At 39.7% G+C, this 13,992-nt stretch overlaps 1 protein-coding gene and 6 non-coding genes across 7 annotated transcripts in view; all 7 read right to left on the bottom strand.

Moving 5' to 3' along the window:
• The window catches only part of LOC134851617 (uncharacterized), a 168,142-nt gene that overhangs the window by 51,272 nt on the left and 102,878 nt on the right, over positions 1-13,992 (bottom strand). The gene's annotated exons all lie outside the window — the stretch shown is intronic.
• Positions 709-781, bottom strand: Trnaa-agc (transfer RNA alanine (anticodon AGC)). The gene has a single exon. It is a non-coding gene; the product is annotated as a tRNA-Ala (tRNA).
• Trnaa-agc (transfer RNA alanine (anticodon AGC)) lies at positions 2,029-2,101 on the bottom strand. Its single transcript has one exon. It is a non-coding gene; the product is annotated as a tRNA-Ala (tRNA).
• Positions 4,230-4,302, bottom strand: Trnaa-agc (transfer RNA alanine (anticodon AGC)). Its single transcript has one exon. It is a non-coding gene; the product is annotated as a tRNA-Ala (tRNA).
• Trnaa-agc (transfer RNA alanine (anticodon AGC)) lies at positions 5,550-5,622 on the bottom strand. Its single transcript has one exon. It is a non-coding gene; the product is annotated as a tRNA-Ala (tRNA).
• Positions 12,147-12,219, bottom strand: Trnaa-agc (transfer RNA alanine (anticodon AGC)). The gene has a single exon. It is a non-coding gene; the product is annotated as a tRNA-Ala (tRNA).
• On the bottom strand, positions 13,907-13,979 carry Trnaa-agc (transfer RNA alanine (anticodon AGC)). The gene has a single exon. It is a non-coding gene; the product is annotated as a tRNA-Ala (tRNA).

Here is a 13,992-nt window from a genome sequence, read left to right as displayed (position 1 = left end):
TAGTTTTCTGAAGAAAGTTAATTAATTGTTCGATGTCCTTAACTTCGGAGAAGCGGGGTATTGCTCACCGTACTTCTGGCTTGATAAGTGGGCGCTCTTCCATTGGACCTACATCCCATGTTTATCAAATCTCGCGGAATTTTTTTTCGCTTAGTCAGCAACTATGAAGTTTTTCTTTTCGTTCGCAGAAAATCTACTTGTCAGGAATTTCAATATGCAATAGATTATCTGGAGATAGTGATTACCATTTGATGAGTGACTCAAGTTTTGAAGATGCGGGGCATTGATCCCCGTACCTCTCGCATGCTAAGCGAGCACTCTACCATTTGAGCTACATCCCCATGATTTATAACTGTCGAGGAAGCTTTTGTTTCAGTCGGCAAACAAGAGGTTATAAATTTTCTGGGAAGGTATTTCTTGTATAAGATTTCAATATCCAGTAGTTTTCTGAAGAAAGTTAATTAAAAACTCGATGTCCTTAACTTTGGAGATGCGGAGTATTGCTCCCCGTACTTCTGGCTTGATAAGTGGGCGCTCTTCCATTTGACCTACATCCCATGTTTATCAAATCTCGCGGAATTTATTTTCGCTTAGTCAGCAACTATGAAGTTTTTCTTTTCGTTCGCAGAAAATCTACTTGTTAGGAATTTCAATATGCAATAGAATATCTGGAGATAGTGATTACCATTTGATGAGTGACTCAAGTTTTGGAGATGCGGGGCATTGATCCCCGTACCTCTCGCATGCTAAGCGAGCGCTCTACCATTTGAGCTACATCCCCATGATTTATAACTGTCGAGGAAGCTTTTGTTTCAGTCGGCAAACAAGAAGTTAAAATTTTTCTTGGAAGGTATTTCTTGTATAAGACTTCAATATTCAGTAGTTTTCTGAAGAAAGTTAATTAATTGTTCGATGTCCTTAACTTCGGAGAAGCGGGGTTTTGCTCCCCCGTACTTCTGGCTTGCTAAGTAGGCGCTCTACCAATTGACCTACATCCCATGTTTATCAAACCTCGCGGAATTTTTTTCGCTTAGTCAGCAACTATGAAGTTTTTCTTTTCGTTCTCAGAAAATCTACTTGTTAGGAATTTCAATATGCAATAGATTATCTGGAGATAGTGATTACCATTTGATGAGTGACTCTAGATTTGGAGATGCGGGGCATTGATCCCCGTACCTCTTGCATGCTAAGCGAGCGCTCTACCATTTGAGCTACATCCCCATGATTTATAACTGTCGAGGAAGCTTTTGTTTCAGTCGGCAAACAAGAAGTTAAAATTTTTCTTGGAAGGTATTTCTTGTATAAGACTTCAATATTCAGTAGTTTTCTGAAGAAAGTTAATTAATTGTTCGATGTCCTTAACTTCGGAGAAGCGGGGTATTGCTCCCCCGTACTTCTGGCTTGCTAAGTAGGCGCTCTACCAATTGACCTACATCCCATGTTTATCAAACCTCGCGGAATTTTTTTCGCTTAGTCAGCAACTATGAAGTTTTTCTTTTCGTTCTCAGAAAATCTACTTGTTAGGAATTTCAATATGCAATAGATTATCTGGAGATAGTGATTACCATTTGATGAGTGACTCAAGTTTTGAAGATGCGGGGCATTGATCCCCGTACCTCTCGCATGCTAAGCGAGCACTCTACCATTTGAGCTACATCCCCATGATTTATAACTGTCGAGGAAGCTTTTGTTTCAGTCGGCAAACAAGAGGTTATAAATTTTCTGGGAAGGTATTTCTTGTATAAGATTTCAATATTCAGTAGTTTTCTGAAGAAAGTTAATTAAAAACTCGATGTCCTTAACTTTGGAGATGCGGAGTATTGCTCCCCGTACTTCTGGCTTGATAAGTGGGCGCTCTTCCATTTGACCTACATCCCATGTTTATCAAATCTCGCGGAATTTATTTTCGCTTAGTCAGCAACTATGAAGTTTTTCTTTTCGTTCGCAGAAAATCTACTTGTTAGGAATTTCAATATGCAATAGATTATCTGGAGATAGTGATTACCATTTGATGAGTGACTCAAGTTTTGGAGATGCGGGGCATTGATCCCCGTACCTCTCGCATGCTAAGCGAGCGCTCTACCATTTGAGCTACATCCCCATGATTTATAACTGTCGAGGAAGCTTTTGTTTCAGTCGGCAAACAAGAAGTTAAAATTTTTCTTGGAAGGTATTTCTTGTATAAGACTTCAATATTCAGTAGTTTTCTGAAGAAAGTTAATTAATTGTTCGATGTCCTTAACTTCGGAGAAGCGGGGTATTGCTCCCCCGTACTTCTGGCTTGCTAAGTAGGCGCTCTACCAATTGACCTACATCCCATGTTTATCAAACCTCGCGGAATTTTTTTCGCTTAGTCAGCAACTATGAAGTTTTTCTTTTCGTTCTCAGAAAATCTACTTGTTAGGAATTTCAATATGCAATAGATTATCTGGAGATAGTGATTACCATTTGATGACTGACTCTAGATTTGGAGATGCGGGGCATTGATCCCCGTACCTCTTGCATGCTAAGCGAGCGCTCTACCATTTGAGCTACATCCCCATGATTTGTTAACTGTCGAGGAAGCTTTTGTTTCAGTCGGCAAACAAGAAGTTAAAATTTTTCTTGGAAGGTATTTCTTGTATAAGACTTCAATATTCAGTAGTTTTCTGAAGAAAGTTAATTAATTGTTCGATGTCCTTAACTTCGGAGAAGCGGGGTATTGCTCCCCCGTACTTCTGGCTTGCTAAGTAGGCGCTCTACCAATTGACCTACATCCCATGTTTATCAAACCTCGCGGAATTTTTTTCGCTTAGTCAGCAACTATGAAGTTTTTCTTTTCGTTCTCAGAAAATCTACTTGTTAGGAATTTCAATATGCAATAGATTATCTGGAGATAGTGATTACCATTTGATGAGTGACTCAAGTTTTGAAGATGCGGGGCATTGATCCCCGTACCTCTCGCATGCTAAGCGAGCACTCTACCATTTGAGCTACATCCCCATGATTTATAACTGTCGAGGAAGCTTTTGTTTCAGTCGGCAAACAAGAGGTTATAAATTTTCTGGGAAGGTATTTCTTGTATAAGATTTCAATATTCAGTAGTTTTCTGAAGAAAGTTAATTAAAAACTCGATGTCCTTAACTTTGGAGATGCGGAGTATTGCTCCCCGTACTTCTGGCTTGATAAGTGGGCGCTCTTCCATTTGACCTACATCCCATGTTTATCAAATCTCGCGGAATTTTTTTTCGCTTAGTCAGCAACTATGAAGTTTTTCTTTTCGTTCGCAGAAAATCTACTTGTTAGGAAATTCAATATGCAATAGATTATCTGGAGATAGTGATTACCATTTGATGCGTGACTCAAGTTTTGGAGATGCGGGTTATTGATCCCCGTACCTCTCGCATGCTAAGCAAGCGCTCTACCATTTGAGCTACATCCCCATGATTTATAACTGTCGAGGAAGCTTTTGTTTCAGTCGGCAAACAAGAAGTTAAAATTTTTCTTGGAAGGTATTTCTTGTATAAGACTTCAATATTCAGTAGTTTTCTGAAGAAAGTTAATTAATTGTTCGATGTCCTTAACTTCGGAGAAGCGGGGTATTGCTCACCGTACTTCTGGCTTGATAAGTGGGCGCTCTTCCATTGGACCTACATCCCATGTTTATCAAATCTCGCGGAATTTTTTTTCGCTTAGTCAGCAACTATGAAGTTTTTCTTTTCGTTCGCAGAAAATCTACTTGTCAGGAATTTCAATATGCAATAGATTATCTGGAGATAGTGATTACCATTTGATGAGTGACTCAAGTTTTGAAGATGCGGGGCATTGATCCCCGTACCTCTCGCATGCTAAGCGAGCACTCTACCATTTGAGCTACATCCCCATGATTTATAACTGTCGAGGAAGCTTTTGTTTCAGTCGGCAAACAAGAGGTTATAAATTTTCTGGGAAGGTATTTCTTGTATAAGATTTCAATATCCAGTAGTTTTCTGAAGAAAGTTAATTAAAAACTCGATGTCCTTAACTTTGGAGATGCGGAGTATTGCTCCCCGTACTTCTGGCTTGATAAGTGGGCGCTCTTCCATTTGACCTACATCCCATGTTTATCAAATCTCGCGGAATTTATTTTCGCTTAGTCAGCAACTATGAAGTTTTTCTTTTCGTTCGCAGAAAATCTACTTGTTAGGAATTTCAATATGCAATAGATTATCTGGAGATAGTGATTACCATTTGATGAGTGACTCAAGTTTTGGAGATGCGGGGCATTGATCCCCGTACCTCTCGCATGCTAAGCGAGCGCTCTACCATTTGAGCTACATCCCCATGATTTATAACTGTCGAGGAAGCTTTTGTTTCAGTCGGCAAACAAGAAGTTAAAATTTTTCTTGGAAGGTATTTCTTGTATAAGACTTCAATATTCAGTAGTTTTCTGAAGAAAGTTAATTAATTGTTCGATGTCCTTAACTTCGGAGAAGCGGGGTTTTGCTCCCCCGTACTTCTGGCTTGCTAAGTAGGCGCTCTACCAATTGACCTACATCCCATGTTTATCAAACCTCGCGGAATTTTTTTCGCTTAGTCAGCAACTATGAAGTTTTTCTTTTCGTTCTCAGAAAATCTACTTGTTAGGAATTTCAATATGCAATAGATTATCTGGAGATAGTGATTACCATTTGATGAGTGACTCTAGATTTGGAGATGCGGGGCATTGATCCCCGTACCTCTTGCATGCTAAGCGAGCGCTCTACCATTTGAGCTACATCCCCATGATTTATAACTGTCGAGGAAGCTTTTGTTTCAGTCGGCAAACAAGAAGTTAAAATTTTTCTTGGAAGGTATTTCTTGTATAAGACTTCAATATTCAGTAGTTTTCTGAAGAAAGTTAATTAATTGTTCGATGTCCTTAACTTCGGAGAAGCGGGGTATTGCTCCCCCGTACTTCTGGCTTGCTAAGTAGGCGCTCTACCAATTGACCTACATCCCATGTTTATCAAACCTCGCGGAATTTTTTTCGCTTAGTCAGCAACTATGAAGTTTTTCTTTTCGTTCTCAGAAAATCTACTTGTTAGGAATTTCAATATGCAATAGATTATCTGGAGATAGTGATTACCATTTGATGAGTGACTCAAGTTTTGAAGATGCGGGGCATTGATCCCCGTACCTCTCGCATGCTAAGCGAGCACTCTACCATTTGAGCTACATCCCCATGATTTATAACTGTCGAGGAAGCTTTTGTTTCAGTCGGCAAACAAGAGGTTATAAATTTTCTGGGAAGGTATTTCTTGTATAAGATTTCAATATTCAGTAGTTTTCTGAAGAAAGTTAATTAAAAACTCGATGTCCTTAACTTTGGAGATGCGGAGTATTGCTCCCCGTACTTCTGGCTTGATAAGTGGGCGCTCTTCCATTTGACCTACATCCCATGTTTATCAAATCTCGCGGAATTTATTTTCGCTTAGTCAGCAACTATGAAGTTTTTCTTTTCGTTCGCAGAAAATCTACTTGTTAGGAATTTCAATATGCAATAGATTATCTGGAGATAGTGATTACCATTTGATGAGTGACTCAAGTTTTGGAGATGCGGGGCATTGATCCCCGTACCTCTCGCATGCTAAGCGAGCGCTCTACCATTTGAGCTACATCCCCATGATTTATAACTGTCGAGGAAGCTTTTGTTTCAGTCGGCAAACAAGAAGTTAAAATTTTTCTTGGAAGGTATTTCTTGTATAAGACTTCAATATTCAGTAGTTTTCTGAAGAAAGTTAATTAATTGTTCGATGTCCTTAACTTCGGAGAAGCGGGGTATTGCTCCCCCGTACTTCTGGCTTGCTAAGTAGGCGCTCTACCAATTGACCTACATCCCATGTTTATCAAACCTCGCGGAATTTTTTTCGCTTAGTCAGCAACTATGAAGTTTTTCTTTTCGTTCTCAGAAAATCTACTTGTTAGGAATTTCAATATGCAATAGATTATCTGGAGATAGTGATTACCATTTGATGACTGACTCTAGATTTGGAGATGCGGGGCATTGATCCCCGTACCTCTTGCATGCTAAGCGAGCGCTCTACCATTTGAGCTACATCCCCATGATTTTTAACTGTCGAGGAAGCTTTTGTTTCAGTCGGCAAACAAGAGGTTAAAATTTTTCTTGGAAGGTATTTCTTGTATAAGACTTCAATATTCAGTAGTTTTCTGAAGAAGGTTAATTAATTGCTCGATGTCCTTAACTTCGGAGATGCGGGGTATTGCTCCCCGTACTTCTGGCTTGCTAAGTAGGCGCTCTACCATTTGACCTACATCCCATGTTTATCAATTCTCGCGAAATTTTTTTGGCTTAGTCAGCAACTATGAATTTTTTCTTTTCGTTCGCAGAAAATCTACTTGTTAGGAATTTCAATATGCAATAGATTATCTGGAGATAGTGATTACCATTTGATGAGTGGCTCTAGCTTTGGAGATGCGGGGCATTGATCCCCGTACCTCTTGCATGCTAAGCGAGCGCTCTACCATTTGAGCTACATCCCCATGATTTATAACTGTCGAGGAAGCTTTTGTTTCAGTCGGCAAACAAGAAGTTAAAATTTTTCTTGGAAGGTATTTCTTGTATAAGACTTCAATATTCAGTAGTTTTCTGAAGAAAGTTAATTAATTGTTCGATGTCATTAACTTCGGAGAAGCGGGGTATTGCTCCCCCGTACTTCTGGCTTGCTAAGTAGGCGCTCTACCATTTTACCTACATCCCATGTTTATCAAATCTCGCGGAATTTTTTTTTCGCTCAGTCAGCAACTATGAAGTTTTTTTTTCGTTCGCTGAAAATCTACTTGATAGGAATTTCAATATGCAATAGATTATCTGGAGATAGTGATTACCTTTTTGATAAGTGGCTCTAGTTTTGAAGATCCGGGCATCGATCCCCGTACCTCTCGCATGCAAAGCAAGCGCTCTACCATTTGAGCTACATCCCCATAGTTTAGAACTGTCGAGTAAGCTTTTGTTTCAGTCGGCAAACAAGAGGTTATGAATTTTCTGGGAAGGTATTTCTTGTATAGGATTTCAATATTCAGTAGTTTTCTGAAGAAAGTTAATTAAATACTCGATGTGCTTAACTTTGGAGATGCGGGATAGTGCTCCCCGTACTTCTGGCTTGATAAGTGGGCGCTTTACCATTTGACCTACATCCCATGTTTATCAAATGTCGCGGAATTTTTTTTCGCTTAGTCAGCAACTATGAACTTTTTCTTTTCGTTCGCAGAAAATCTACTTGTTAGGAATTTCAATATGCAATAGATTATCTGGAGATAGAGATTACCATTTGATGAGTGGCTCTAGTTTTGGAGATGCGGGGCATCGATCCCGTACCTCTCGCATGCAAAGCGAGCGCTCTACCATTTGAGCTACATCCCCATAACTTAGAACTGTCGAGGAAGCTTTTGTTTCAGTCGGCAAACAAGAGATTATAAATTTTCTGGGAAGGTATTTCTTGTATAAGATTTCAATATTCAGTAGTTTTCTGAAGAAAGTTAATTAAAAACTCGATGTCCTTAACGTTGGAGATGCGGGGTATTGCTCCCCGTACTTCTGGCTTGATAAGTGGGCGCTCTACCATTTGACCTACATCCCATGTTCATCAAATCTCGCGGAATTTTTTTTTCGCTCAGTCAGCAACTATGAAGTTTTTTTTTCGTTCGCTGAAAATCTACTTGATAGGAATTTCAATATGCAATCGATTATCTGGAGATAGTGATTACCTTTTTGATAAGTGGCTCTAGTTTTGAAGATCCGGGGCATCGATCCCCGTACCTCTCGCATGCAAAGCAAGCGCTCTACCATTTGAGCTACATCCCCATAGTTTAGAACTGTCGAGTAAGCTTTTGTTTCAGTCGGCAAACAAGAGGTTATGAATTTTCTGGGAAGGTATTTCTTGTATAGGATTTCAATATTCAGTAGTTTTCTGAGGAAAGTTAATTAAATACTCGATGTGCTTAACTTTGGAGATGCGGGGTAGTGCTCCCCGTACTTCTGGCTTGATAAGTGGGCGCTTTACCATTTGACCTACATCCCATGTTTATCAAATGTCGCGGAGTTTTTTTTCGCTTAGTCAGCAACTATGAACTTTTTCTTTTCGTTCGCAGAAAATCTACTTGTTAGGAATTTCAATATGCAATAGATTATCTGGAGATAGAGATTACCATTTGATGAGTGGCTCTAGTTTTGGAGATGCGGGGCATCGAACCCGTACCCCTCGCATGCAAAGCGAGCGCTCTACCATTTGAGCTACATCCCCATAATTTAGAACTGTCGAGGAAGCTTTTGTTTCAGTCGGCAAACAAGAGATTATAAATTTTCTGGGAAGGTATTTCTTGTATAAGATTTCAATATTCAGTAGTTTTCTGAAGAAAGTTAATTAAAAACTCGATGTCATTAACGTTGGAGATGCGGGGTATTGCTCCCCGTACTTCTGGCTTGATAAGTGGGCGCTCTACCATTTGACCTACATCCCATGTTCATCAAATCTCGCGGAATTTTTTTTCGCTCAGTCAGCAACTATGAAGTTTTTTCTTCGTTCGCAGAAAATCTACTTGATAGGAATTTCAATATGCAATAGATTATCTGGAGATAGAGATTACCATTTGATGAGTGGCTCTAGTTTTGGAGATGCGGGGCATCGATCCCGTACCCCTCGCATGCAAAGCGAGCGCTCTACCATTTGAGCTACATCCCCATAATTTAGAACTGTCGAGGAAGCTTTTGTTTCAGTCGGCAAACAAGAGATTATAAATTTTCTGGGAAGGTATTTCTTGTATAAGATTTCAATATTCAGTAGTTTTCTGAAGAAAGTTAATTAAAAACTCGATGTCATTAACGTTGGAGATGCGGGGTATTGCTCCCCGTACTTCTGGCTTGATAAGTGGGCGCTCTACCATTTGACCTACATCCCATGTTCATCAAATCTCGCGGAATTTTTTTTCGCTCAGTCAGCAACTATGAAGTTTTTTCTTCGTTCGCAGAAAATCTACTTGATAGGAATTTCAATATGCAATAGATTATCTGGAGATAGAGATTACCATTTGATGAGTGGCTCTAGTTTTGGAGATGCGGGGCATCGATCCCGTACCCCTCGCATGCAAAGCGAGCGCTCTACCATTTGAGCTACATCCCCATAATTTAGAACTGTCGAGGAAGCTTTTGTTTCAGTCGGCAAACAAGAGGTTATGAATTTTCTGGGAAGGTATTTCTTGTATAGGATTTCAATATTCAGTAGTTTTCTGAAGAAAGTTAATTAAATACTCGATGTGCTTAACTTTGGAGATGCGGGGTAGTGCTCCCCGTACTTCTGGCTTGATAAGTGGGCGCTTCACCATTTGACCTACATCCCATGTTTATCAAATGTCGCGGAATTTTTTTTCGCTTAGTCAGCAACTATGAAGTTTTTCTTTTCGTTCGCAGAAAATCTACTTATTAGGAATTTCAATATGCAAAAGATTATCTGGAGATAGTGATTACCATTTAATGAGTGGCTCTAGTTTTGGAGATGCGCGGCATTGATCCCCGTACCTCTCGCATGCTAAGCGAGCGCTCTACCATTTGAGCTACATCCCCATGATTTATAACTGTCGAGGAAGCTTTTGTTTCAGTCGGCAAACAAGAGGTTAAAATTTTTCTTGGAAGGTATTTCTTGTATAAGACTTCAATATTCAGTAGTTTTCTGAAGAAGGTTAATTAATTGCTCGATGTCCTTGACTTCGGAGATGCGGGGTATTGCTCCCCGTACTTCTGGCTTGCTAAGTAGGCGCTCTACCATTTGACCTACATCCCATGTTTATCATTTCTCGCGAAATTATTTTTCGCTCAGTCAGCAACTATGAAGTTTTTTCTTCGTTCGCAGAAAATCTAATTGTTAGGAATTTCAATATGCAATAGATTATCTGGAGATAGTGATTACCATTTGATGAGTGACTTTAGATTTGGAGATGCGGGGCATCGATTCCCGTACCTCTCGCATGCAAAGCGAGCGCTCTACCATTTGAGCTACATCCCCATAATTTAGAACTGTCGAGGAAGCTTTTGTTTCAGTCGGCAAACAAGAGATTATAAATTTTCTGGGAAGGTATTTCTTGTATAAGATTTCAATATTCAGTAGTTTTCTGAAGAAAGTTAATTAAAAACTCGATGTCCTTAACTTTGGAGATGCGGGGTATTGCTCCCCGTACTTCTGGCTTGATAAGTGGGCGCTCTACCATTTGACCTACATCCCATGTTCATCAAATCTCGCGGAATTTTTTTTCGCTCAGTCAGCAACTATGAAGTTTTTTCTTCGTTCGCAGAAAATCTACTTGATAGGAATTTCAATATGCAATAGATTATCTGGAGATAGTGATTACCTTTTTGATAAGTGGCTCTAGTTTTGAAAATCCGGGGCATCGATCCCCGTACCTCTCGCATGCGAAGCAAGCGCTCTACCATTTGAGCTACATCCCCATAGTTTAGAACTGTCGAGGAAGCTTTTGTTTCAGTCGGCAAACAAGAGGTTATGAATTTTCTGGGAAGGTATTTCTTGTATAGGATTTCAATATTCAGTAGTTTTCTGATGAAAGTTAATTAAATACTCGATGTGCTTAACTTTGGAGATGCGGGGTAGTGCTCCCCGTACTTCTGGCTTGATAAGTGGGCGCTTCACCATTTGACCTACATCCCATGTTTATCAAATGTCGCGGAATTTTTTTCGCTTAGTCAGCAACTATGAAATTTTTCTTTTCGTTCGCAGAAAATCTACTTATTAGGAATTTCAATATGCAATAGATTATCTGGAGATAGTGATTACCATTTAATGAGTGGCTCTAGTTTTGGAGATCCGGGGCATCGATCACCCTACTTCTCGCATGCTAAGTGAGCGCTCTACCATTTGAGCTACATCCCCATAGTGTAGAACTGTCGAGGAAACTTTTTTTGTTTCAGTCGGCAAACAAGAGGTTATAAGTTTTCTGGGAAGGTATTTCTTGTATAGGATTTCAATATTCAGTAATTTTCTGAAGAAGGTAATTAAATACTCGATGTGCTTAACTTTGGAGATGCGGGGTAGTGCTCCCCGTACTTCTGGCTTGATAAGTGGGCGCTTTACCATTTGACCTACATCCCATGTTTATCAAATGTCGCGGAATTTTTTTTCGCTTAGTCAGCAACTATGAAGTTTTTCTTTTCGTTCGCAGAAAATCTACTTGTTAGGAATTTCAATATGCAATAGATTATCTGGAGATAGTGATTACCTTTTTGATAAGTGGCTCTAGTTTTGAAAATCCGGGGCATCGATCCCCGTACCTCTCGCATGCGAAGCAAGCGCTCTACCATTTGAGCTACATCCCCATAGTTTAGAGCTGTCGAGGAAGCTTTTGTTTCAGTCGGCAAACAAGAGGTTATGAATTTTCTGGGAAGGTATTTCTTGTATAGGATTTCAATATTCAGTAGTTTTCTGATGAAAGTTAATTAAATACTCGATGTGCTTAACTTTGGAGATGCGGGGTAGTGCTCCCCGTACTTCTGGCTTGATAAGTGGGCGCTTCACCATTTGACCTACATCCCATGTTTATCAAATGTCGCGGAATTTTTTTCGCTTAGTCAGCAACTATGAAATTTTTCTTTTCGTTCGCAGAAAATCTACTTATTAGGAATTTCAATATGCAATAGATTATCTGGAGATAGTGATTACCATTTAATGAGTGGCTCTAGTTTTGGAGATCCGGGGCATCGATCACCCTACTTCTCGCATGCTAAGTGAGCGCTCTACCATTTGAGCTACATCCCCATAGTTTAGAACTGTCGAGGAAACTTTTTTTGTTTCAGTCGGCAAACAAGAGGTTATAAGTTTTCTGGGAAGGTATTTCTTGTATAGGATTTCAATATTCAGTAATTTTCTGAAGAAGGTAATTAAATACTCGATGTGCTTAACTTTGGAGATGCGGGGTAGTGCTCCCCGTACTTCTGGCTTGATAAGTGGGCGCTTTACCATTTGACCTACATCCCATGTTTATCAAATGTCGCGGAATTTTTTTTCGCTTAGTCAGCAACTATGAAGTTTTTCTTTTCGTTCGCAGAAAATCTACTTGTTAGGAATTTCAATATGCAATAGATTATCTGGAGATAGTGATTACCATTTGATGAGTGACTTTAGATTTGGAGATGCGGGGCATTGATCCCCGTACCTCTCGCATGCTAAGCGAGCGCTCTACCATTTGAGCTACATCCCCATGATTTATAACTGTCGAGGAAGCTTTTGTTTCAGTCGGCAAACAAGAGGTTAAAATTTTTCTTGGAAGGTATTTCTTGTATAAGACTTCAATATTCAGTAGTTTTCTGAAGAAGGTTAAAAAATTGCTCGATTTCCTTGACTTCGGAGATGCGGGGTATTGCTCCCCGTACTTCTGGCTTGCTAAGTAGGCGCTCTACCATTTGACCTACATCCCATGTTTATCATTTCTCGCGAAATTTTTTTCGCTTAGTCAGCAACTATGAAGTTTTTCTTTTCGTTCGCAGAAAATCTACTTGTTAGGAATTTCAATATGCAATAGATTATCTGGAGATAGTGATTACCATTTGATAAGTCGCTTTAGCATTGGAGATGCGGGGCATCGATCCCCGTACCTTTCGCATGCAAAGCGAGAGCTCAACCATTTGAGCTACATCCCCATAATTTAGAACTGTCGAGGAAGCTTTTGTTACAGTTGGCAAACAAGAGGTTATAAATTTTCTGTGAAAGGTATTTCTTGTATAAGATTTCAATATACAGTAGTTTTCTGAAGAAAGTTAATTAAAAACTCGATGTCCTTAACTTTGGAGATGCGGGGTATTGCTCCCCGTACTTCTGGCTTGATAAGTGGGCGCTCTTCCATTTGACCTACATCCCATGTTTATCAAATCTCGCGGAATTTTTTTTCCCTTAGTCAGCAATTATGAAGTTTTTCTTTTCGTTCGCAGAAAATCTACTTGTTAGGAATTTCAATATGCAATAGATTATCTGGAAATAGTGATTACCATTTGATGAGTGACTCAAGTTTTGGAGCTGCGGGGCATTGATCCCCGTACCTCTCGCAAGCTAAGCGAGCGCTCTACCATTTGAGCTACATCCCCATGAATTATAACTGTCGAGGAAGCTTTTGTTTCAATCGGCAAACAAGAGTTTATAAATTTTCTGGGAAGGTAATTCTTGTATAAGATTTCAATTTTCAGTAGTTTTCTGAAGAAAGTTAATTAAAAACTCGATGTCCTTAACTTTGGAGATGCGGGGTATTGCTCCCCGTACTTCTGGCTTGATAAGTGGGCGCTCTTCCATTTGACCTACATCCGATGTTTATCAATTCTCGCGAAATTTTTTTCGCTTAGTCAGCAACTATGAAGTTTTTCTTTTCGTTCGCAGAAAATCTACTTGTTAGGAATTTCAAAATGCAATAGATTATCTGGAGATAGTGATTACCATTTGATGAGTGGCTTTAGCTTTGGAGATGCGGGGCATCGATCCCCGTACCTCTCGCATGCAAATCGAGAGCTCAACCATTTGAGCTACATCCCCATAATTTAGAACTGTCGAGGAAGCTTTTGTTACAGTCGGCAAACAAGAGGTTATAAATTTTCTGGGAAGGTATTTTTTGTATAAGATTTCAATATTCAGTAGTTTTCTGAAGAAAGTTAATTAAAAACTCGATGTCCTTAACTTTGGAGATGCGGGGTATTTCTCCCCGTACTTCTGGCTTGATAAGTGGGCGCTCTTCCATTTGACCTACATCCCATGTTTATCAAATCTCGCGGAAGTTTTTTTTCGCTCAGTCAGCAACTATGAAGTTTTTCTTTTCGTTCGCAGAAAATCTACTTGTTAGGAATTTCAAAATGCAATAGATTATCTGGAGATAGTGATTACCATTTGATGAGTGACTCAAGTTTTGGAGATGCGGGGCATTGATCCCCGTACCTCTCGCATGCTAAGCGAGCGCTCTACCATTTGAGCTACATCCCCATGAATTATAACT

This window comes from Symsagittifera roscoffensis, chromosome 7 (genome assembly GCF_963678635.1).
Source record: "Symsagittifera roscoffensis chromosome 7, txSymRosc1.1, whole genome shotgun sequence".
Taxonomy (NCBI): domain Eukaryota; kingdom Metazoa; phylum Xenacoelomorpha; order Acoela; family Convolutidae; genus Symsagittifera; species Symsagittifera roscoffensis.
This window is presented reverse-complemented; position numbering and strand designations above follow the sequence as displayed.